The sequence below is a fragment of the Dipteris shenzhenensis genome, chromosome 29, assembly GCF_047967505.1.
Source record: "Dipteris shenzhenensis isolate YYH24624 ecotype China chromosome 29, Dip_SZ_1.0, whole genome shotgun sequence".
NCBI classification, from domain to species: domain Eukaryota; kingdom Viridiplantae; phylum Streptophyta; class Polypodiopsida; order Gleicheniales; family Dipteridaceae; genus Dipteris; species Dipteris shenzhenensis.
The window spans coordinates 12188749-12213624 of NC_141624.1; the positions used below are offsets into that span (position 1 = coordinate 12188749).

At 42.0% G+C, this 24876-nt stretch overlaps 1 pseudogene; it reads right to left on the reverse strand.

Moving 5' to 3' along the window:
- Positions 1-6524: 6524 nt before the first annotated feature.
- LOC147882446 (uncharacterized) lies at positions 6525-19925 on the reverse strand (annotated as a pseudogene).
- Between the last annotated feature and the right edge of the window lie 4951 nt (positions 19926-24876).

Below are 24876 nucleotides of genomic sequence, written 5' to 3' on the forward strand. Positions count from 1 at the left end.
TCGCCCTCACCCGCAGCATATACTGCGCTCTCGCCGCACCGCGAAGGGCCTCTCAATCTGAAGCAGTGCACTCCTGCACTTCTGGCTGTGCTACCTGCAGAGATTTGCTCCCAAACTCGAAATAGGAAAGCTACACTGGTCCTCTTACCAGGACACCACAAACTTGGCTAGCTTTCTTGAGCTCCTTACCACGAACAAAGCTCTGATACCATGTAAAGAATAAGGGAGAGAGATAGGAGACTCAAGTTCAGCTTTCTTCACTACACACAAAAAGAGAGAGGACACAAGGTTGGAGGGTGAAGCCTTTCTTCACTTTTGCACACAACAACAATACAATAGAAGAGGGAAATACCCTATATGTCAAAACCTAGAATACGTGGTTCATATGTGAACCCAAACCAAAAACATACGTGGTAGTCTAACTACACCACGAGTACAACTAACATAGGCGGTGACATAAATGATAGTCATCCAGGAGATGTATCGGGGGTAGAGCTTGATATCTCAACAGTATTTGGTGTGATTTCTCTTTTACAGGTACTAGCAATTGGGATTTCGTTTCATTTGCATCATGGCATCCTCTTCCATGTCTGAAAAGAACTTTTTTAGCATTAAAAAGTTTGATGGGACAAACTTTTCTTTGTGGAAAGAACAAATAAGGGATGTGCTTATTCAAAAGAAGCAGATTAATCCCTTGGCAAGGATTGAAGCTAAGCCTAAGCTAAGCCTGCAGATATGTCTGAGGATGATTGGAATGAGTTGGATGCATTAGCAAAGTCTACTATTAGATTTCATCTTGCAGAGTCAGTTTATTTCACAGTAGTAAATGAGCAGACTACGAAAGATTTATGGAAGAAATTGTGTGCCACTTATGAGAAGGAAACTGCCTCTAATAAAGTTTACCTCATGGAGAGGTTGTTTGAGCTGCAGATGAAGGAAGGGGTATCCATTACTTCTCACTTGAATGAATTAAATATTATTTTCAGCAGCTTCAGGGTCAGAAGATGAATTTTGATGCAGAGACTAAGGCAATATTTCTCTTATGTTCATTGCCATCCTCATGGGATGCCTTCCATACAACTGTTAGTAACTCTGCACCTGGTGGAGTACTGAAGTTTGATGATGTTTTGGGTAACTTGTTGGGCAATGAGATTAGATGGAAGTCTATGGATGGCAACAAGTAGGATGCAGCCTTGAATGTGCAAAGGGGTAGATCACAATTCAGGGGGAAGTCCCAAGAAAGAGGGAAGTCTCATAGCAAATCCAGGGCATAGAACATTGAGTGTTACCACTGTGGCAAGAAGGGCCATATGAAAAAGGATTGCTACAAGATGAAAAGAGAGCAAAAGGATAAGAAAAAGACTGAAAATTGGGGTGAAAATAAGAAGGAAGAGAGTCCAAGGGAGGACAAAGGAAAGATGAAGATCGAGGAGATTAATGCAGTCACTGATGATAGTGACAATGACATTCTCTTCATGTTCCATGTTACTCCCCATAGGGAATGGTTCTCCACTTATGACAGTGGAAAGACAGGTTGTGTGCATCTTGGGAATAACTATGCATGTGACATAGCGGGAATAGGTGACAAAGTTTTCTTTTGCAAATGGGTCTACATTTGTTTTGAAAAATGTGAGACATGTGCCTAAGTTGACCAAGAGTCTTATTTCAGTGGGTCAGCTAGATGATGCTGGTTTTTAGACCACTTTTGGCTTTCAGAGTTGGAAATTTCAGAAGGGCTCTATGGTTTTGGCTAGGGGTGCCAAGTGTGGGACTTTGTATCCCTTACATGTATCAAGGGTGTCTAATCATGTTGTTGCAATAACCGAGCAGCCAAGTACTTCTTTGTGGCATTGCAGGTTGGGGCACATGAGCCAGAATGGAATGAAACTCTTGTGTCATTTGGGTTATGTACCGCATTTGAGTTTCTTTGATTTTGAATTTTGTGAGCACCGTCTCTATGGGAAGTAGACTAAATCAGCCCATAAAAGAAGGGAAAGAAAGAGCTTGAAAGGCTTGATTTGGTGCTTTTAGACGTATGTGGTCCCATGCCTACACGATCATTAGGCAGGGCTGAATACCATGTGACATTCATGGATGATGCAACTAGGAAAGTGTGGGCTTACGCTATAGCTTGAAAGAGTGATGTGTTCTAGGTATTTCAAAAATGGTTGGCTTTGGCTGAAAATCATTCAAGTAGAACGCTTAAATGCCTACGGACTGATAATGGTGGAGACTATGTCTCTCATGACTTTTAGCATTTTTGTGATACACATGGGATTAAGAGGGAGCTCACGTCCCCTCGTACTCCAAAGCAGAATCCAGTTGCAAAACAGATGAACCGCACCATTCAGGAAAGGTTGCAATGTATGCTTTCCAATGCAAGTCTTTCTGGTGGTTTTTGGGCTGAGACAATGAATATTGCAGTGCATGGGATCAATAGATCACCTAGCAGGAGTTTGGATGGTGGTATTCTTGAAGAGGCATGGAGTGTAAAGAAGCCATCTTACTCTCATTTGCATATATTTGGGTGTGAGGCATATGCACATGTGTCAAAAGAGCTTCGGAAGAAGCTAGATCCTAAGTCTAGGAAATGCATCTTTTTGGGTTATGGTGAAAGTGGAGAGATGGGCTATCATCTCTGGGATCCAGAAGTAAAGAAAATCATATGAATCCATGATATGTTCTTCAATGAGAAGAAGATGCATAAGACACCCATGAGGGATGTGGAAATGAGGAGAATCACTTTCCAGGATGTGAATCCACCCGCATATGTTGATAGATAGCAAGCTGTGTCCATGCACTGAATGTGCAAGAAATGGTGCCACCAGATACTCCCATAGGTACACAATCAAGGGCAAATGATGGATCATCTATTGGTGGCAATGATGAGCCAAATGTGGCTGATATACAAGTGGGACAGCAATTTGCAATGCCCTCGAGAAGAACATCTAGAGTGTCTAGCTTGAAGAGATTTGTTCTAGGGGTAGACTATGTGATGCTTACTGATTACAAGGAGACTTCTTACAATAGAGACGCTATGATGTACAAGGATCAATGCAAGTGGGAGTACGCTATGAAATTAGAGATGAGTTCACTCATAAAGAATAAGACTTGGGACTTGGTTTCTTTGCCACATGGAAAGAAAGCATTGCCATGTAAATCAGTCTACAAGATGAAGGTCACATGTGATGATGTGCCTAAGTACAAGGCCCGTTTGGTTGCTAAAGGGTTCAAGCAATAGAAGGGTGTGGACTTTGATGAGATATTCTCTCCAGTTGTTGTGAAAATGACCACAATTAGATGTGTACTTGGACTTGGCAATAGAGGATATGGAGCTTATGCAGATGGATGTCAAGACAGCTTTCTTGCATGGGGATTTGCATGAGGAAATTACATGATAAGGCCGGAAGGCTTTGAAGAAAAGGGCAAAGAGCATTTGATTTGCAAGCTGAAAAAGAGACTCTATGGCCTTAAGCAAGTGCCTAGAGAATGGCATCACAACTTTGATGCTTTCATTTGGTCCCAGGGTTTCAGAAGAAGTGAGATTGATCACTGCCTCTATACTAAAAGGGCTCAGGATAATCGCCTGATACTCCTGGAACTTTATATGGATGATATGTTATTGGCTAGCAACAACACTTATGAGCTTGATGCATTGAAGGCCAAGTTGCATGAGGCCTTTGAAATGAAAGATTTGGGACCTGCAGGTCATATTCTTGGTATGCGCATCATGCATGACCAGAGTAGGAAACTCCTTTGGCTTTCACAAAAGGACTATGCTACAAAAGTGTTGCAGCATTTCAATATGGAGGGCGGGAAGGTGGTAAGTACTCCATTGCCTCCATATGTGAAACTGCGTTAGGAAAATAGTCCCATATTAGATGAGGAGAGGGTCATGATGGCCAAGGTTCCGTATGCATCAGTGGTTGGAAGTCTTATGTATGCTATGATAGCTACTAGACCATAAATTGCATTTGCAGTGGGAGTTGTTAGCCTTGGTATATGGCTAAACCAGGAAAGAGGCATTGGGAGGTAGTTAAGTGCATCATGAGGTACATGAAGAGTACTAAGGAGGTGTGTATCTGCTTTGGCAGAGGAGAGATGCGTGTACTTGGGAACACAGATTCTAACTATGCAGAGCATGTGGATAGCAAGAGATCCATTTCTGGTTATGTGTTAACGTTTACAGGTGGTGCAGTGTCATGGATGTCTCTTGCACAGAAGTGCATTGCTTTGTCTACCACAGAGGCCGCGTATGTTGCAGCCACAGAGGGTTGCAAGGAGGCTATATGGCTTGATCGACTAGTGAGAGATTCAAGGATTCATACAAGTGTACTGACATTGCATATTGATTCCATGAGTGCTATTCAGCTAGCATGGAATTCGATCTTTCATGCAAAGACTAAACACATTGATGTTAAGTACCATTTTATCAGGGAGGTACTTGAGAACAAGTGCATATAGCTTGTTAAGGTTCATACAGATGATAACCTTGCAGATATGTTGACAAAGAGTCTACCTAGTCAGTGGTTTGAGTACTGTCATGTATTGATGGGCATTGGATAGTATGCTCATTGGTTGTTCTCCCTTAAAGGCACATTGGCCTCTACCTTGGAGGTTGTGGGGGTTAAAGGCCACTATACCTTAACCTCAGTTATGTACAATACTCAAACACACATATATATGGATGAAATAGAAGATTAGAGTGTTATGCACCCACCAAAAACTTGTGTCTCTCAAGCTCCCTCTCTCCCTCTCAGCTTCCATTGTGTCTTCACACAAATTCGATGCTTCGGAAGCATTGTCCATCTCTTTTGAGTAAGCCAAAATTTATGAAGAGGTGGATGAGACAATTTTCCAGAAGGCCCAAGCACGAATGAACCTCACAGCAAGCTTGGATATCAGTGACAGCTCCAAGGGGAAGGAGGAGATGGGTATCTCCTTGTTAAATGATGATATACTAGAGAAAGATGAGAATATTGAGGTGACGAACTTACCTTTCTTGCATTGGAGTTTAGATATGCAATTTGATGGTTTGTTTTAAATCTAAGTGTGTTTTGCATATGGTAGTTGTTCGTTTGAAGATGACACATTCCTCCTGAGGGTGGCTAGAAGTAGAATTCTTGGCCTTGGTAAACTATCAAGCCTTTCTCATTATATTAAAGACCTATTTGGCAAAGATACTAATTTTTAGCAAATTGCTTAGCAATGATGGGGTTGCTCTTACCTTTTTTTCAAGTGTTTGTCAAAAGTTCTGGGTGGTCATGCTATATCGTGGCAAACAAACAAGATCATATTGATAGAGAAGTGGTCTGCTTTAGTTATTTTTGGGTGTTATGCTAGAAAGCAAGTCTCAAGAGCTGGCTACTTTTTGACATATACTGCCTGGGCACTAGCTTGTGGTGTAAAGGATCACCTCTCCTTGGAAGCTTATGGAAATCATAAGCTCATTAGGAATTGACAAATTAGTTAAAGAGCAAACTGCCACCACAACAACTCTTGCACAAGATGAGAAGAGTTCAGTTGATCCTCAGCTCAAGAAAAAAAGGTCTCCAATCAAAGTCAAAAGAAAGATTCCAAGCAAAGTTGGCAAACCATTGGAAGGATAGCCTGTATGGCATTGTACATTTTACAAGATAGAAGTAAGGTTGAATTATGAGAACACTGTCATTTTAGAATGCCTTAGTTTTGTTTATGTGTATTTGTGACAAAAACAATGTTCATTTTAAAATAGAAATATATGTAGTACATTTCAAATATTTCAATGGTTGCGTACAATGACTTCTTATGAATGAAAGATCAAAGTCTTGGTCATTGCCAAAAAAAGAAAAATGTTACATTTGATGACACCAATTGATGAACAAGGTTTAGCACTTAGCTTCTATCTACCCATTTGTGGTTTACAAATATCTTTGAGTGTCTCCACTGAGCATGTCTTTGTGCTACATTTGAGTTCTCCAAATCTACCTCCTTCTTTCCTTTTGAGCCAACCTGAAACCTAGCTTAACCTGTGATGTGTTAACTTTCTTCTTGGCTTGAAGTCTTTGTAGTATTCCTTGATAGAACCACTAAAACACTAGTTTTAAACTATTGACTTTCTATTTTCCTCCAAAATGTTGTGTATGTCTAAAGAATGCATTTCGTGCCATGTAGTGTGATTTCTCCATTCCCTGTGTGGACCAAATTGCATGGCGTCTATAAAACTAAGATTGTTTGCTTTAAACAAAAACATGCACAAAAACATGATATTGTTCTTGCCATGTAATGAGTGATGTTACATGTTGTCCAAGCCTCTTTCATTGCCTTTCCAAAACTCTTTATCGCTTCTTCAAATGCTTGTTGATCATTTTTACTAAAGGTGGCTTGGTCACAAAAAACAAAAAGTTTATCTAAGAGTTTCCACACTTCTGCCTTGACATCTCTTGCCAATCCATCTACCTGATGATCTTTGATAGCATTGTGTACTTTTCTCCACAAGCTATACTTTATCCTTGTGATACATATGTTGTTTTACCGCCATTTATTTATTTTTTCTCTGGATGAGATAGAAATATTCTAGCCTTTAATCCACTAATAGATGGCTTGATAGGAACATCTTTTCCATTTATAGACTTTTTAAGATCCTTTGTAATATGTACATCTCCTCCATGGAGATCAATTTCTGATAGCACTGCTTCTAGTGATTGCAGTGCCTCTTTTCTTCTACTCTTAGGGCAAAGTTTCCATGCAAATCCAATATATAGGAAAACAAGTTTCTCAATGATCCTACATAGTGCATGCAATGTACAAATGTGAACATTGCATAATGGGATCTCAAGAACTGCTTTGAAATTTTTATCTACTTTATCTCTATTGGGTGCTCTTTTCCACCATTTAGAATCTAGGACATGCGCTAGTTCATTGTTGCAGTACAAGCAAGGAGATTTTGAGTTACCCCCTTTGCTTATATTGAACATACACTTCAGTGTCTTCAGGTCACCTGCCATATGCCATTCAATTTGAAAATCACCCTTCCCTGGAACATGAAGATGGCATCCTTGGACTTGAATCTTGACAATTCATGGTATATCTATTTGATGAAATACCCAATAAAGTACTGCATGGTCCTCAATCTTCACCTATAATTTAAAATCACGTATTTGCAAGATATATGATATAAAATTTATTACATTTCGAGCAAAGACTAATTTGGAAGGTGATAGTTTACATACATCAAATGCACCCAACCACCATACGTGCTTTTCCGATTGGACACTGAAATACTTTGAGCTACACTTTGTGATTGATTGATCAAGTACTCAATTCATCAAAGTGATAGAAACTCTCTCTATCTTTTTTTCCTTGATGATTTCACACTCATCAAGCCTCACAACAAACTTCAAAACTCCTTTACATTCTTCAAATGTGATAGTGTAGAACTCAACCATAAGTCTCTGCAATTGTTCAAGATCTATAAAAATATTATTCCAAGAATTATATGTAGTGCTTCCCTTTTCACTTTCATATACACTTTCAATATGAAAGTACTATCCAATAAACTTATCAATTTCTTGGTTGAGATGACCTCGTTCCTTCCACACTTGTGCTGGTGTTGGTAACAACACACGTTTTATCCATTGATCTTTTAATGTTGATGACACAACTCTAAATATTGAAGCATATCCCTTGCTGCTCACTCTGCTCACATCAAGAGCCTCTTGAATTTTCGTGACATCAACTTTACTTTTCGATACAAATTCTTCAAGCACTTCACATTTTACCTTCTTAAACTTCTTTTCCTCCATCATGTTCTTTGCAACAATAGTGGAGACTAAGCCCTTCATTTGTTTGATGGGAATTAAATTAGGATATATGTTTTCTTTCTCAGGTCCTAAAATTTCCTTGCAACAAGTACACTTTGTAATATTACAAATTTTCTTGCAAGACAGACACACATATAGAAATACAATGGCTAAATAAGATGTACTCTTACCTTGCTTTCTGTACTTTGAGCTTACATCCTCTAGTGTCAGCTTTCAACCCCGCAATGTTTCGAATTCTCTTGCTTCATTGTCTCTCTCCAAGAATGGTTCTCTTTATTCTTGCTCTCCTTAGCTCATTCTCTGTCTTTGAATGCTCTTCGATTTCCCTTTGCACAGCTACTCTTTCAAGTCTGAATTTATTGACATTTCTTTGTCCTTCTCCATTCTTTCTCGAACATACAATGTCTTGTACATTTTTCTTGTTGAATGTTGAGTCGAAATGTATCCATACATTCCATTGTTCCCATCACCCACAAACCTCAATAGCATTGTCAGATTAGAAAATGGAGGGCTCGAATTTCTCAATGGACATTTTGGGGGTAAATCTGTCTATCGCACCATAAGTAGATATGTTGGGAGCCTGCTCTTCTCATGTTTTCCTTTTACTCAACATTCACAAGCGGAACCTTTTCTCTTTTCTATAGCGGTGCATATTTTTCTTATAAATCAATGTGCAAATGGTGTAGTCGCTTCTTTTGAGGTTCTTCTTCAGTAGCATCGTTGCATGCAGCCATTTCGTGAGGATTGGTTCTTCATCTTGTCTGCTTTTTATAAAACTCATCTAATCTTTTGCGGTGGTAACCTTTCAAATATTTGAAAAAAAATGGATTAGTGATGGCGTGATAGGTTCTTTATGAGAGGCCACCATCGACAGAGATGCAGAATCTATATGGAGAGTTTAATGCAATGTCTTCTCAATTATTTGAAAGGACTTTTTTATTCCTCCTTGGACTGACACACCTGTGGTCCTAAACTAACAGAAATCTGTATTTTATTGCTTTTTCCACATTTTAGAAGAGAGATAAAAGAGAAAATAGCAAATTTCTTACAGGGCCCCAAAATGAGCTCCCTTTTTTCCTAATGCCTCTATCTTTACGTCACCCTGAACAATTTATCGCTACCTCCAACCTCATCATCTCCATCGCCTACTCTGCCTCCCGCCTAGATTTCTCTCAAGTCAAGCACTATGGGATTTTGAGTCCTAATTTTCCTACTACACAATGAAGAAGAACAATCCAAGAGCAATGCAAGCTACGTGAAATGCTGTGAAGATTGTGGGAGAGAGGGAAGGAGTCTCACTTGCAGCTTTCTCACATGCACAATGGGGGAATACACACAAAGGTGGAGGCTAAAACCAGTTTTCCTCTTCTTAGTTGTTAAAGCCAAAAGAACTCTAGTACAAAGAAATAGAAGAACCCTATATGTGGGTCTCAAACCAAACTCAACTAACTAAGGTGGAATACTAACTGAGCCACAAACTAAAGTAGATAAGGATAGCTGTCATCCAGCTATTATTCGTGGGCGGTGTACCAACCGCATCTCCAGCTAACAAGTCGGTGACATAAATGCACAACAGTCACCCTGGCATATCGCGAGTGGAGATCGATATCTCAACACTCCCCCTCGAGCTCAATCCCAATTCCTGCACACCAAGCAGGTCTCTGAACTTGCGCAGCTTCTCTGTGCCCAATACTTTCGTGAATATGTCAGCTACCTGATCCTCTGTGCTGACATAAACTAGATCAATAAGACCTAGTAAAACCTTCTCCCGCACATAGTGATAATGCACCTCAATGTGCTTTGTTCTGGCATGAAAGACTGGGTTCTTTGCCAAATGTATACTACTCATGTTGTCACAATAAATGACAACCGGCCCATCTGTAGACTGATGCATATCATAGAGTAGCTTATGCAACCAAGCTACCTCACATGCAGCCATCGCTGCACCTCTGTACTCAGCCTCTGTGCTCGACAAGGCAACTGTAGGCTGTTTCTTGCTGCTCCAAGTGACTGCAGCACTCCCAAAAGAGAACACATATCCACTGGTAGATCGTCTATCAGAAATACTACCAGCCCAATCAGCATCAGTGTATCCATGCAACTGTATCTGAACCCCAGCCTCATAAAATAGTCCATACTGCAATGTGGACTTCACATACCTGAGTATGCGTCTAGCCGCATCCAAATGCGGTTTCCTTGGAGCCTGCATAAACTGACTTACCAACCCAACAGCATAGCTCAAATCTGGCCTGGTAATAGTCATGTAAATCAAACTTCCTACTATGCGTCTGTACATAGTAGGGTCTTCCAGAAGCTCACCTGCATCTGCGCTCAGCTTCACATTTTGCTCCAAAGGAACTGAAATAGGCTTACAGCCTGTCATCCCATATTTGGACAGCATGTCCAGTCCATACTGCCTCTGCAAGAGCTGTATCCCACTTGGTGATCTAATCACCTCAATGCCCAAGAAATAATGCAGCTCTCCCAAATCCTTCATCTCAAACTTCTGCCTCAATAGCATTTTCACATGAAGGATATCTTCATCACTATCACCTGTGATGATCAAATCATCAACATAAATGACCAGCAGCATAATCCCTTTCTCTGTTTTTCTCACATAGAGTGAGAAATCTGCCTTGGAAATCTAAAAGCCAATAGTGACAAGATACTATCCTATCTTGTCAGACCATGCTCTAGGTGCTTGCTTCAAGCCATACAAGGCTTTCTTCAACCTGCAAACAAACTCAGGATGAGTAGCATGAACATAACCTACTGACTGCTCCATAAAGACCTCTTCTTGCAAATCACCATGCAAGAAGGCATTCTTTACATCCATCTGATGTAAAGACCATCCCTTTGATGCAGCCATAGCAATGGCTGCTCTTACGGTTGCCATCCTTGCAACCGGGCTGAAAGTTTCTTCATAATCAATGCCATATGTCTGTGCATAGCCCTTGACAACTAATCTTGCCTTGTATCTATTCACAGAACCATCTGCATTGTGCTTGATCTTATAAACCCACTTACAGCCAATTGCATTCTTGTCTTTGGGCAAAGGCACCAATTCCCATGTAGCATTAGCATCCAAGGCATCCATTTCTTCATCCATGGCTTTCTCCCATTTTTCATTTCCCATGGCTTGCTCAAAAGAAGTGGGTTCTAGTTCTTGTATCACTTTGACCATATAGGCATAGTGAATGGCTGTAAATCCATCATATTTCAGCCTATCCACAGGATACCTAACCCTGGTAGACCTGCGCAAAATAGGCTCACTTCCAGGTGCTCTCAAAACATCCCTGGTCTTCCTTACTCTAGGTGTAACAACAGAAGGAATACCGAACTCATCATCAATGCTCTGTTCTGAGCCACTGGATTCACCATCCACACAAGAGTGACCTGCATTCACATCAAACATGGGCTAATCTACCTTCTCTTTTCCTTTTTGTGATACCTGCGTACCACTCTTTGCATTGCTTTGAGGAGATTCTCCTGATCTCAATCTGCCTATCCATGGCGAAGTATGTGAACCACTGCTAGAGGACACTCTAGGTCCACTGATATTTTGTGATTGCTGCTGTGAATTCTGTGCAGCATTACCATTTTGTGCATCTACATCAATCATCACATTTACTAGTTTATACCAGCTGCTCATCTCATCAAAAACAACATCTCTGCTCACTGTGAACTTTCGTGTAGAAGGGTTATAGCATCTATACCCTTTTTGCTACAGAGAATAACCAATAAAGACGCACTTCTCAGCTTTTGGATCCAACTTGGACCTCAACTCATCTGGCACATGGACATAGGCAATGCAACCAAAAATTTTCAAATGAGAAATATCTGGTTTCCTACCAGTATACATCTCCTCTGGTGTCATGCCATGTATTGCTGCAGTAGGAGTCCTGTTCATTATATAAACTGCTGTAGCAACTGCTTCAACACAATAATAATCTGGTAGATCTTTTTCATTTAGCATAGCCCGAGATACCTCTCCAATATGCCTGTTTTTCCTTTTTGCAATTCCATTTTGCTGTGGGGTATGACTGCATGAATATTGCTGCTTTATACCATGCTCCTGCAAGAACCTTGCAAACTCATTTGAGAGGTACTCTCCCCCTCCATCTGACCTTAGGCATTTTATTTGCAGGCCTGTTTCTTTTTCCACCATAGCTTTGAAAGCTTTGAAGTTCCCAAACACTTCACTTTTCTTTTTCATAAAATACACCCACAGTTTTCTTCTGAAGTCATCAATAAATGTGACAAAATAGTGACAGCCTCCAATAGATGTAGCTTTTGTAGTCCACACATCAGAGTGGATTAATTCCAATGGCTTTTTACTCTCTTGAACATGCCTAGGAAAAGGTTTCCTTGCCTGTTTCCCAAATTGACAGGCTTCACAAACCTTGTGCATTTCTGCAACCTTGAATTTAGGCAATCCTGCAACAATATTTTGGGCTTGCATTGATTTAAGTCGCTGTATATTAACATGACCAATGCGTTTGTGCCAGATATCAATATCTGCAACTACACCGGTCCCATGTGCAAACATTGCTGCACTCAATTCAGGCATGTCCGCATCCAACGTAAACATCCTGCCCTTCTTCTTTCCTTTTGCTATCAAGCGACCATTATTTTTCATATCCTCAACAAAGCATCCATGAGGATTAAATCTGACCTGCAAGCCCTGCTCAACCATCTGACCAACAGAAACCAGGTTCTTGGTGATGTTCGGGACATGAAATACATTAGACAAGTATTTCTTTTTCCCATCCTGCATAGACAAAGAAATTTTGCCAATCTGCACAATAGGATGTGCAGTATCATCACCAGTCTCCACAAATCCTGGTTTTTCCATTTTCCTTGCATCTTGCATCCATTCTGCATGACCTGTCATGTGGTTTGACGCACGTGAGTCAACATACCACACATCATTTTGTTCTTCTGCACTTGTCACAGAATTGGTCATATGCTGCACCATAAATAGATGCTCATTTCTGTCATCACCCTGCCTACTAGAAGATGCATAATTGCCTTGCTGCAATTTTCCACTCATAATGTCATTCTGCTTTTTATAGCAGTCCTTAGCCATATGACCCATTTTGCCACAATAGTAGCATTCAACATTGCTGTTTGCATTTTGGCCTCTCTGCCATCCACCACGGCCTCTTTGGCTCCCCCTGCCTCTAGAGTTACCACGTCCTCCTGCATAGGACTGGTTTTCTTGCGTTTGCTGCATATTTTGATTTCTACCATGGCCTGCAGATCAGCCTCCTCTACCTTTGCCTCTACCTCTGCTAGCATTTGAGTAGAAGACAGTTTCTTTTGAAGTTCTTGCTAAAGAAGATGCACCCCCATTTCTCTGCTCTTCAGAAATTAGAAGAGCAATCAACTCCTCAAAATCTGGAAATTTTTCACGGACGGCAATGGATGTCCGGAATTGTGCATAATCCTTTCCTAGACCATTCAAGGTCATAAAAACCAAATCGTCATCATCCACTGGCGACCCAATGGAAGCAAATGCAACTGCAATTTTCTTCACTTTCATGTGGTAGTCATTTATGCTCAAATTTTCTCTCTGCACATTGTGCAACTCCTGTTTGAGTTGCATTTTCCTGGCTTGCATATTTGTGCTATACATTTTTGCCAAAGTATCCCATGCCTCCTTTCGCGTATTTGCATCCTGAATATGCACGATCACGGAGTCTGAAATACTGATAGACAGCCAGTACATAACTTTCCTGGCTCTCTCATGCCATCCTTTGAATGCCTGCATTTCCTGTTGACTGGGAACATTAGGAAGAACAGGTTCTTCTTCATCTGTAATGAACTCCCAATAGCCTTTTCCCATCAAGAAATTCGTCATTCTAAACTTCCATGCCTGGAAGTTGTTCTTGTCAAGCTTTTCAGTGACAATCTATGAAAGAGAATCAGATGCCATTACAGAACACTGCAAAATATTCTGTCACTGCAAAAAACACAACTTTTGCCTCACACGGGCAGAACTGCAAAACTGACGAAAGTGGTATTTCACCACACAGTCACTTCCTAGTGACGATTTTGCATCAACAGGCAACAAGCATGAATCTGCAACTCCCAATATCTCTGCACAAAAGCATACGATGCAATTTTTGCGGCAACTTTTCACCGACCCGCAGAACAGTGGTCGCACAGCAAAAACAGGGCCTTATTCTGAGTGCCTGCGGAGAACTTCTGTCTCCAAAACGGGCCCCAAAATGACCTTGAATCAGAAAAATAACTGCACACCGTGAAGGGCGTCTCAATCTGAGACAGTGCACTCTTGCACTTCTGGCTGTGCTACCTGCAGAGATTTGCTCCCAAACTCGAAATAGGAAAGCAACACTAGTCCTCTTACCAGGACACCACGAACTTGGCTTGCTTTCTTGAGCTCCTTACCACGAACAAGGCTCTGATACCATGTGAAGATTGTGGGAGAGGGGGAAGGAGTCTCACTTGCGGCTTTCTCACATGCACAATGGGGGAATACACACAGAGGTGGAGGCTGAAAACAGTTTTCCTCTTCTTAGTTGTGAAAGCCAAAAGAACTCTAGTACAAAGAAATAGAAGAACCCTATATGTGGGTCTCAAACCAAACTCAACTAACTAAGGTGGCATACTAACTGAGCCACAAACTAAAGTAGATAAGGATAGCTGTCATCCAGCTATTATTCGTGGGCGGTGTACCAACTGCATCTCCAGCTAACAAGTCGGTGACATAAATGCACAACAGTCACCCTGGCATATCGCGAGTGGAGCTCGATATCTCAACAAATGCATGCAAGAATACACCTCCTACCAAGAAAGTAGGTAAAGTGATGACTCTTACCAAAACCACTGTCCAAAAAAACGAGTAGGATCCCAACAAATTCTATGACATAGGAGATTAAGATAGTTTGAAGTCATTACCATCGATTGAGAGCACTCCCAACCCAGTGCTTCAGATGCACCTGATACAAATGGCTGGTCCAAGGTTGCTGAAGCCCTAGCTTTTCTAGAAGCTAGGGAGAAGTCTAAGGACATCCCAAAAACGAAGACTGTAGCTCCAAATAAAAAGGTTGTTACACAAAAAAGAAGGCATCAAAACCTATGGAAAAGGAAGTTGAGCCTATCAAAGAAGAAGCAAAGTTTGTTGAGGTAATGAAGGAAGACGTTGAGCCAGAAGTTGTAAATCAATGGTTATGAGCTGTCCCTTTGAATGTTGTCGATACTTGTAGTAGTGCCTCATTTCACACAGTCTTACAAAGCAGGTGGTCGAGAGGTATGGTTGTGAACAAGGAGGTTCTCTAGTGGCTCTAGATGTGGCACCATGTGTGCAAGATCATGACAGCTGATCAGGATTCATTAATTGTTCCCTCCCTCACAAGTCATGTCTCTATTTGTAAACTGCATTGTTGCATCCTAAAAACTACAGTCAGTCTGGGTAGCGTGCTTGGTGCTATCTACTCGATGTGTTGAGTGTAACATGAGAAGTGCTTGTGCCAAGATTCCCTCTTCTACCTTTGTTTATGAGGCCCCTCACCCTATAGTGGACTATTGTGCTAAGGTGCTTACCTGCTTGCTCAAAGTGGAAGATTCACATGCACCAGTCTCCCATCAGTGCCATCATTTACTATTGTCGATGAGGCAGGTTGTATAGGTGCCGGTCAGGTACTTGGAAGAGACAAATTAAGTGTTGGAGCTAATTATACCTCTCCACCTTGGTGGCCTATAGTCTTGCATTCTCCTCCTTTAGTGCTGTCTAGCACTCCACGACTTCCTCCCTTATGCATGCATTTTAGAGCTCGAGAGCCTTGAGTTGAGCTCAAGGTAGCTACTGCTGCTGATTTTTTGAGACCTACTTTTGCAAAACAAGCACTAGAGGGCATGTTGCAATTCACATTTTTCTCGATAATAGTGATGACATTTTCCTAGGCCTTACTCGAGAGATCCTTCAGTTGATCCACCATGCATTATAGATTGATGTAGTCCATCTTCATTTCATCGTGTACCTGCTGCAACTACCAGTGGGTCTGAAGCAACTCGTCAAAAATTACATTTTTTGCCCTCTAATTGCTCCTACAGTGCCTTGCACTTAGCTATCAAATCCTCCTCGGCTTGGCACAGGTTGGTAGTCTGCTCTTCAAAGAACCTTGTTACTTCATTTGGTACTTCATTTGTAAAAATAGGTTGTTCTTGAGTACCTGGGGAGGCATACAATGATTGGCTACAAAATTTAGGGCCTATGCCACATGCATCATGTTCTACCTGAGTACTTTTCACTGGCTTTCTATCCGTGACCAAGGTAGTGCGGCCAATGATGAGCTACCTCCCTATTGCTTGGCCTTTTGGGAAGGCTTAGCATCACTAGCTCGAATGTCCTCCTTGGGCATTACTCCGTTGTCATGTTCTCTAGCCTCCTTGCACTCTTCCATTTCCTTAGCCTTGGAGGTTCCCTTCTGGCTATTCCCATTCGTATTATCCTACTTTTGTCCCTTAGAGGTGTCCTTAGCACTATTCCCCTGCAAGTTATCATGTTTTGGCTCAAAGGTGTCCTCAGCCCTATTCCTATATGGCCCTTGGGTGTTGTCTCCTTCGTATTTCTAGGTGATCTGCTCTTCTTGCCCCTACTTGTCTCTAGCTTGTTCCTTTGGCACCTCCTGCTTGATCTCTTGATCAGCCTATTTTTGGTCACCCAACCCTTGCTCATCCTAAGTTTGTAATCATCCTATTATGTTCCTGATGGCCTATCTCCACTTGAAAGAGGCAGCATACTTGGACAAGGTACCTCAACCGGTGGTGGAACATACAGAGATGTGAGCCGAGTTTTGTAGTGGGTCTAGCCTCTATTCACCACTCCTGCTTGATCTCTTGATCAGCCTATTTTTGGTCACCCAACCCTTGCTCATCCTAAGTTTGTAATCATCCTATTATGTTCCTGATGGCCTATCTCTACTTGAAAGAGGCAGCATACTTGGACAAGGTACCTCAACCAGTGGTGGAACATACAGAGATGTGAGCCGAGTTTTGTAGTGGGTCTAGCCTCTATTCACCACTCACACAACTGGTCCTCCAATATTTTCTCAAATATTATGAACCACTTGAACATCACCCACTATAGTGACCACACAAGCCACATACTACTGTGTCGCATACCCTATCCTTTTCTTCAATCTGATGAACTTGGACAGAAATTTGTAGGTGGACTTCAAGCTTTCATCTCTGGCCTTATTAATTAGGTAACCCTGTGAAGATGATGACAAAACATGTGTGCCTCAGAAGCTATGGAGCACTCTAAGGTGGATGAAACCTGTGTGGAAACATGATGAAGAGAGTGCTCATGACATGTATCTCAACTCAATTAGGTTCCAAGATAGATTAGCTTGGACTCATAAAGAGAATCTTTAGATAGTGCAAAGTGCTTGATTTATTTCCTTCAAATGAACCTCCCTTTTATAGGTGAGGGTACTTACATCGATTTTGCTTGCTCACATGTGGGATATCTCCTCCATGCCATGTGGCAGCTTATCCTTTGCTCATACCTTTGCTCTACATGTGCTCATGGCACCACAACTCTCAACACCTCCCCTTGGCGCCATAATCCTTTGGCTACTGCAAGGTGGTCAGATGTGAGTTACAAATCCATCACCTCCCCTTAGTGCATGCATTGCTACTTAAGGTGGTCAAGTGTGATTTTTACATGTCAATACCTCCCCTGGGTGCTTTCATAGCTACTCTCAGGTGGTCAGGCTTGATTACAAAAATAATAGGCAAGGTTGGCAAAGTTTTTTGTTTCTCAATACATTCCATTTATGTCATCTTTTGGCTCATGGCTTGATGACGACTCGTTTGCTTCTTTGCTTGGTGTAGCTACCTGCATGATGCTTTGTTCTACCATATGCCTTGATGCTTTGTGTGTGGATGCCATGCTTTCTGCTATGGTCATCTCATGCACTTGTGCTTTGGGCATGCTTATGACAATGATGTGTGCATTCATGCTTTGCTTTTCCATTTGTTGCAAAGGTCTTACCAATTGATTTCTTTCAATATTGGTAGTGTCTAATTGCATACAATGATTCTGATCTGACAGGCGTGTAGAGCTTGAAAAGACGATCACTTTTCCTTTTTGGAGCGTGTGCAAATTCTTCCTGGATTGCAAGTTATGGCTTGTTGAAGCTTTTGTGAAGAAGAGGGGCCTTTGATGATGTGGCACAGGGATTCACATGCTGAATTCCAAACTGTGCTTAACAAGAGGCTGTGCTTAGAAGGCACTGCTGACTGTGCATGGTTATGTGGCTTAACTAACCCTATCTACTTGCTGACCAAGGTTAATTCTACCCAAGTTAAGTTAACCAGCAGTCAATGACCACACCTAACTAACCAAGGTTAACTGTGGTTGGATTAACTTAACCATAGTCAAGCCTTATCCTGCCACGTGGCTTTTTGTGGGAAGACCTTGGAGAAGGAGATGGCTCCGTCCGTCGATCTGATGGCGTCGCGTGAGGAGAGGCATTGGCGCTGTGAGCGGATCTGTGAGCGGCTACTGTTGCAGGCTTCGTAGAAGAACCGCAAACTTCTCTCTTGCTTAGCACATCGCATAGCCATTCGGTGGCTCGAGCTATTGCTCGCGTGGGCTTTCCACCTGCGTCTTTTATTGCAGCGCTGCCCCATCGTGCCTGCATAATCGCGTGAGCTCTCGAGCCTTGCAAATGGAGCTTCTCAGCTGGCTGCCCTTGGAGTCCATCGTGATTACCTGCAGGTGGCTGTAGAGGTCGTCTAGAGAGCCGCTCTTGTGGTCGACTCGACTTAGTCGGTTAGGGAGTCGCTAGAGTGCTAATTTCGATTGTCGTTGAGAAGCTGCTGGTTGCATTGGAGCCTTCGGAGGATGGCACAGCTGAGCTGCTGTTCTATGAGCCAGGAGTTCGGCCTTTTTGCAGACGGAGTCGCTACTGCTAGAGATCAGTCGTAGGAGCTTCGTTCTAACCAAGTTGATGGGAGGCGTTGTCCCTGGCTGTAACTGTGATGTTGCATTGTGGAGCTGAGCACAGTTGGAGAGGCGCACTCACACAACCAATTGGAGAGACGTAGGGAGTGCGAATGGAGAGGTTGCTGAAAAAACACAGGGGCGCCCACAGATGAGCTAGAGCCTTAGTTTTGCTTTTGCTCTTTGTATACACAGAGTCTCATTTACTCCTCCTAAGCCCTCCATTGATTCTTTCTCCCTCAAAACTCACGAGTCTTAAGAGAAATGCTCTCTTTGTTTCTCAAATCTAGAACTCAGATCTCTCTCTCAACCACTTGAGTGAACACTCAAAAACTTCAATATCTCATAGAAGGAATAAGAAGAAATTCTAGTTCTCACAAGAACGGAAATATCTCAAATTTTCATGGACGGAATTCTCTCGATCTAAAACTAAAACTAACCTAGGAGAAAACGTGTGCTCCTAATGCAACCTACAACTAATCTAGGATACTAGACCTAAGCTCTGATACCATGACAAAACATGTGTGCCTCAGGATCTATGGAGCACTCTAAGGTGGATGAAACCTGTGTGGAAACATGATGAAGAGAGTGCTCATGACATGTATCTCAAGTTAATTAGGTTCCAAGATAGATTAGCTTGGACTCATAAAGAGAATCTTGAGATAGTGCAAAGTGCTTGATTTATTTCCTTCAAATGAACCTCCCTTTTATAGGTGAGGGTACTTACATCCATTTTGCTTGCTCACATGTGGGATATCTCCTCCATGCCATGTGGCAGCTTATCCTTTGCTCATACCTTTGCTCTACATGTGCTCATGGCACCACAACTCTCAACAGATGAATACCTTCCATCTTCAAAGTAGGCATCACATCGATTGGCATCCACCAACTTTGTAGGAGTGGTGCACTTCTTGAATCGAAAGGCCCTCTTCAATAGGTCTGAGGTGATCCTTACATGAGTGTCATTGATGATGAGACCATGGTCGTCAACACTCCAATAGCCAACACCGGCTCTCCAACTCTTCCAAGAGGTGACTCCAGCCAAGGTGGCCCAAATAGCTACATATGAGCAAGCAACTACCTTCTCCCAGTTGGCCAACACAAGCAACTATGCCGGCAACCTCCAACCGGACGTCCATCGCCATATCTGCCTCCTGTGCAACAAGCAATGATTCTTGGGGCCCTGCATCTACAACACCTTCCTCAACCTAATGATAAGGAGCTTAGATCCACATAGCCTCTCGATGGCTTCAATGCTAGCTCCTCTGCAAACGAGCCCTCTAAGGTCTCCTAGTGGCTCTCCATTTGCTTGAACCATGCCTAGAGCTATAGCTATAGACTCCTAGATCTAGGCAACTCCTACATCATCTGCGTAATGGCCTCTCATGAACGGGCAACCCTCTAGCACATCTCCAACCTCATGAGATTGCCCGCATGCATCTTTGCCATCAACGATCGGCTCAACAATGAAGCGAATGGTAGCTGCAACTTGTGGCCATGCTCACAGCTCTCCACAGAGCATAGGCGACTCTCCAAAAGGCTAAGCCTACCTCCTCTTGCTCTCAACAATGACAGTGCACAATAACCTCCACCTTGTAGCTCACCAGATGCTCCCACTCACAGCCACCATTAGCTCCAGCTTGAATCAACAATGACCTAATGGGCAACTGCTTCCAAGGCAAACTACAAGCCTTCAAATGTCTCGACGATCTCCAAGACCTACAAACCTCACCATACACAAGACTGCACCCATGCTCACTGATCTCTAAGACCTCCAACAACGATCAACTCCCTCACTAGAATCTTTCATCAATTCCATTCGTATCTTTAGGATTCTTATCCTAACTCTTGGCATTACCCTTACCACACCCCAAGGGTGGTCAAGTGGTTGACACATGGTAGCTTATTTCCCACATTCTCCTTATCTACCATGTAGGAAGACTCCTACATGCCATGTCATTCCTACCACATCAGCAAGTCCAATCACAAGTGCCACATCAACACTCCACCTTGGTAGTAAAAGTCAATTCCATGTCACCATGCCATGTCATTAGTAGTAGGTCTATAAAGATAGTGGGAGAGAAGGAAGGAGTCTCACTTGCGGCTTTCTCACATACACAATGGGGGAATACCCACAAAGGTGGAGGCTGAAAATAGTTTTCCTCTTCTTAATTGTGAAAGCCAAAAGAACTCTAGTACAAAGAAATAGAAGAACCCTATATGTGGGTCTCAAACCAAACTCAGCTAACTAAGGTGGCATACTAACTGAGCCACGAACTAGAGTACATAAGGATAGTTGTCATCCAGCTATTATTCATGGGCGATGTACCAACCGCATTTGTAGCTAACAAGTTGGTGACATAAATGCACAATGGTCACCCTAGCATATCACGAGTGGAGCTCGATATCTCAACACTCCCCCTCGAGCTCAATCCCAATTCCTGCACACCAAGTAGGTCTCTGAACTTGTGCAGCTTCTCTCTGCCCAATGCCTTCATAAATATGTCAGCTACCTAACCCTCTGTACTGACATAAACTAGATCAATAAGACCTAGTAAAACCTTCTCCCACACATAGTGATAATGCACCTCAATGTGCTTTGTTCTAACATGATAGACTGGGTTATTTTCCAAGTGTATACTGCTCATGTTGTCACAATAAATGACAACTGGCCCATCTGTAGACTGATGCATATCATAAAGTAGCTTATGCAACCAAGCTACCTCACATGCAACCATTGCTGCACCATTGTACTCAGCCTCTGTGCTCGACAAGGCAACTATAGGCTATTTCTTGCTGCTCCAAGTGACTGCAGCACTCCCAAAAGAGAATACATATCCACTGGTAGATCGTCTATCAGAAATACTACCAGCCCAATTAGCATTAGTGTATCCATGCAACTGTATCGAAACCCCAGTATCATAAAATAGTCCATACTACAATGTGGACTTCACATACTTGAGTATGCATCTAACCACATCCAAATGCGGTTTCCTTGGACCCTGCATAAACTGACTTACCAATCCACCAACATAGCTCAAATCCGGCTTGGTAATAGTCATATAAATCAAACTTCCTACTATGCGTCTTAAAATAGTAGGGTCTTCCGGAAGCTCACCTACATCTGCGCTCAGCTTCACATTCTGCTCCAAAGAAACTGAAATAGGCTTACAGCCTGTCATCCCATATTTGGATAGCATGTCCAATCCATACTGCCTCTGCAAGAGCCGTATCCCACTTGGTGATCTAATCACCTCAATGCCCAAGAAATAATGCAGCTCTCCCAAATCCTTCATCTCAAACTTCTGCTTCAATAGCATTTTCACATGAAGGATATCTTCATCACTATCACCTGTGATGATCAAATCATCAACATACATGACAAGCAGCATAATACCTTTCTCTGTTTTTCTCACATAAACTGAGAAATTTGCCTTGGAAATCTGAAACTCAATAGTGACAAGATACTGTCCTATCTTGTCAGACCATGCTCTAGGTGCTTGCTTCAAGCCATACAAGGCTTTCTTCAACCTGTAAACAAACTCAAGATGAACAGCATGAACATAACCTGGTGGCTACTCCATAAAGACCTCTTCTTTCAAATCACCATGCAAGAAGGCATTCTTTACATCCATCTTATGTAAAGACCATCCCTTTGATGTAGCCATAGCAATGACTGCTCTTATGGTTGCCATCCTTGCAATCAGACTAAATGTTTCTTCATAATCAATGCCATATGTCTTTGCATACCCCTTGACAACTAATCTTGCCTTGTATCTATTCACAGAACCATCTACATTGTGCTTCACCTTATAAACCCACTTACAGCCAATAGCATTCTTTTCTTTAGGCAAAGGCACCAATTCCCATGTAGCATTTGCTTCCAAGGCATCCATTTCTTTATCCATGGCTTTCTCCCATTTTTCTTTTCCCATGGCTTGCTTAAAAGAAGTGGGTTCTGGTCATGTATCACTTTGACCATACAGGCATAGTGAATGGCTATAAATCCATCATATTTCAGCCTATCCATAGGATACCTAGCTTTGGTAGACCTATGCAAAATAGGCTCACTTCCAGGTGCTCTCAAAACATCCTTGGTCTTCCTTACTCCAGGTGTAACAATAGAAGGAATACCTAACTCATCATCAATGCTCTGTTCTGAGCCACTCGATTCACTATCCACATAAGAGTGACCTACATTCACATCAAACATGGGCTGATCTACCTTCTCTTTTCCTTTTCATGATATCTCCATACCACTATCTGCATTACTTTGAGGAGATTCTCCTGATCTCAATATGCCTATCCATGGTGAAGTATGTGAACCATTGCTAGAGGACACTATAGGTCCACTAATATTTTGTGATTGCTGCTGTGAATGCTGTGCAGCATTACCATTTTGTGCATCTACATCATCAATCACATTTACTGGATTATACCAGCTGCTCATCTCATCAAAAACAACATCTTTGCTCACTATAAACTTATGAGTAGAGTGGTTATAGCATCTATACCCTTTCTATTGTAGAGAATAACCAATAAAGATGCACTTCTCAGCTTTTGGATCCAACTTGGACCTCAACTCATCTAGCACATGAACATAGGCAATGCAACCAAAAATTTTCAAATGAGAAATATATGGTTTCCTACCAGTATACATCTCCTCTGGCATCATGCCATGTATTGCTACAGTGGGAGTCCTGTTCATTATGTAAACTATTGTAGCAACTGCTTCAGCCCAATAATAATCTGATAGGTCTTTTTCATTTAGCATGGCTCGAGATACCTCTCCAATATGCCTGTTTTTCCTTTCTGCAAGTCCATTTTGCTGTGGGGTATGACTTCATGAATATTGCTGCTTTATGCCATGCTCCTGCAAGAACCTTGCAAACTCATTTGAGAGGTACTCTCCCCGTCCATCTGACCTTAGGCATTTTATTTGCAGGCTTATTTCTTTTTCAACCATAGCTTTAAAGCTTTGAAATGCCCAAACACTTCACTTTTCTTTTTCATAAAATACACCCAAACTTTTCTGCTGTAGTCATTAATAAAAGTGACAAAATAATGATAGCCTCCAATAGATGTAGCTTTAGTAGCCCACACATCAGAGTGGATTAATTCCAATGGCTTCTTACTCTCTTGAACATGTCTAGGAAATGGTTTCCTTGCCTGTTTTCAAAATTGACAGGCTTCACATACCTTATGCATTTCTGCAACCTTGAATTTAGGCAATCCTACAACAATATTTTGGGCTTGCATTGATTTAATTCATTGTACATTAACATGACCAATGCATTTATGCCAGATATCAATATCTGCAACTACAGTAGTCCCATGTGCAAACATTGCTGCACTCAATTCAGGCATGTCAGCATCCAATGTAAACATCCTGCCCTTCTTCTTTCCTTTTACTATCAAGCGATCGTTATTTTTCATATCCTTAACAAAGCATCCATGAGGATTAAATCTGACCTGCAAGCCCTGCTCAACCATTTGACCAATAGAAACCAGGTTCTTGGTGATATTCAGGACATGAAATACATCATACATGTATTTCTTTTTCCCATCCTACATAGACAAAGGAATTTTACCAATCTGCACAATAGGATGTGCAGTATCATTACCCGTCCCCACAAATCCTGGTCTTTCCATTTTGCTTGCATCCTGCATCCATTCTCCATGACCTGTCATGTGGTTTGATGAACCTAAGTCAACATACCACACATCATTGCCTTTTTTCTACACTTGTCACAGAATTGGTCATGTGCTGCACCATAAACAGATGCTCATTTCTGTCATCACCCTGTCTGCTAGCAGATGCATAATTCCCTTGCTGCAATTTTCCATTCATGATTTCATTCTGCTTTTTATAGTAGTCTTTAGCCATATGACCCATTTTACCATAGTAGTAGCATTCAACATTGCTGTTTGCATTTTGGCCTCTCTGCCATCCACCACGACCTCTTTGGCTCCCCCTACCTCTAGAGTTACCACGTCCTCCTCCATATGGCTGGTTTTCTTGAGTTTGCTGCATATTTTGATTTCTACCATGGCCTCTAGATTAACTTGCTCTACCTCTACCTCTACCTCTTCCAG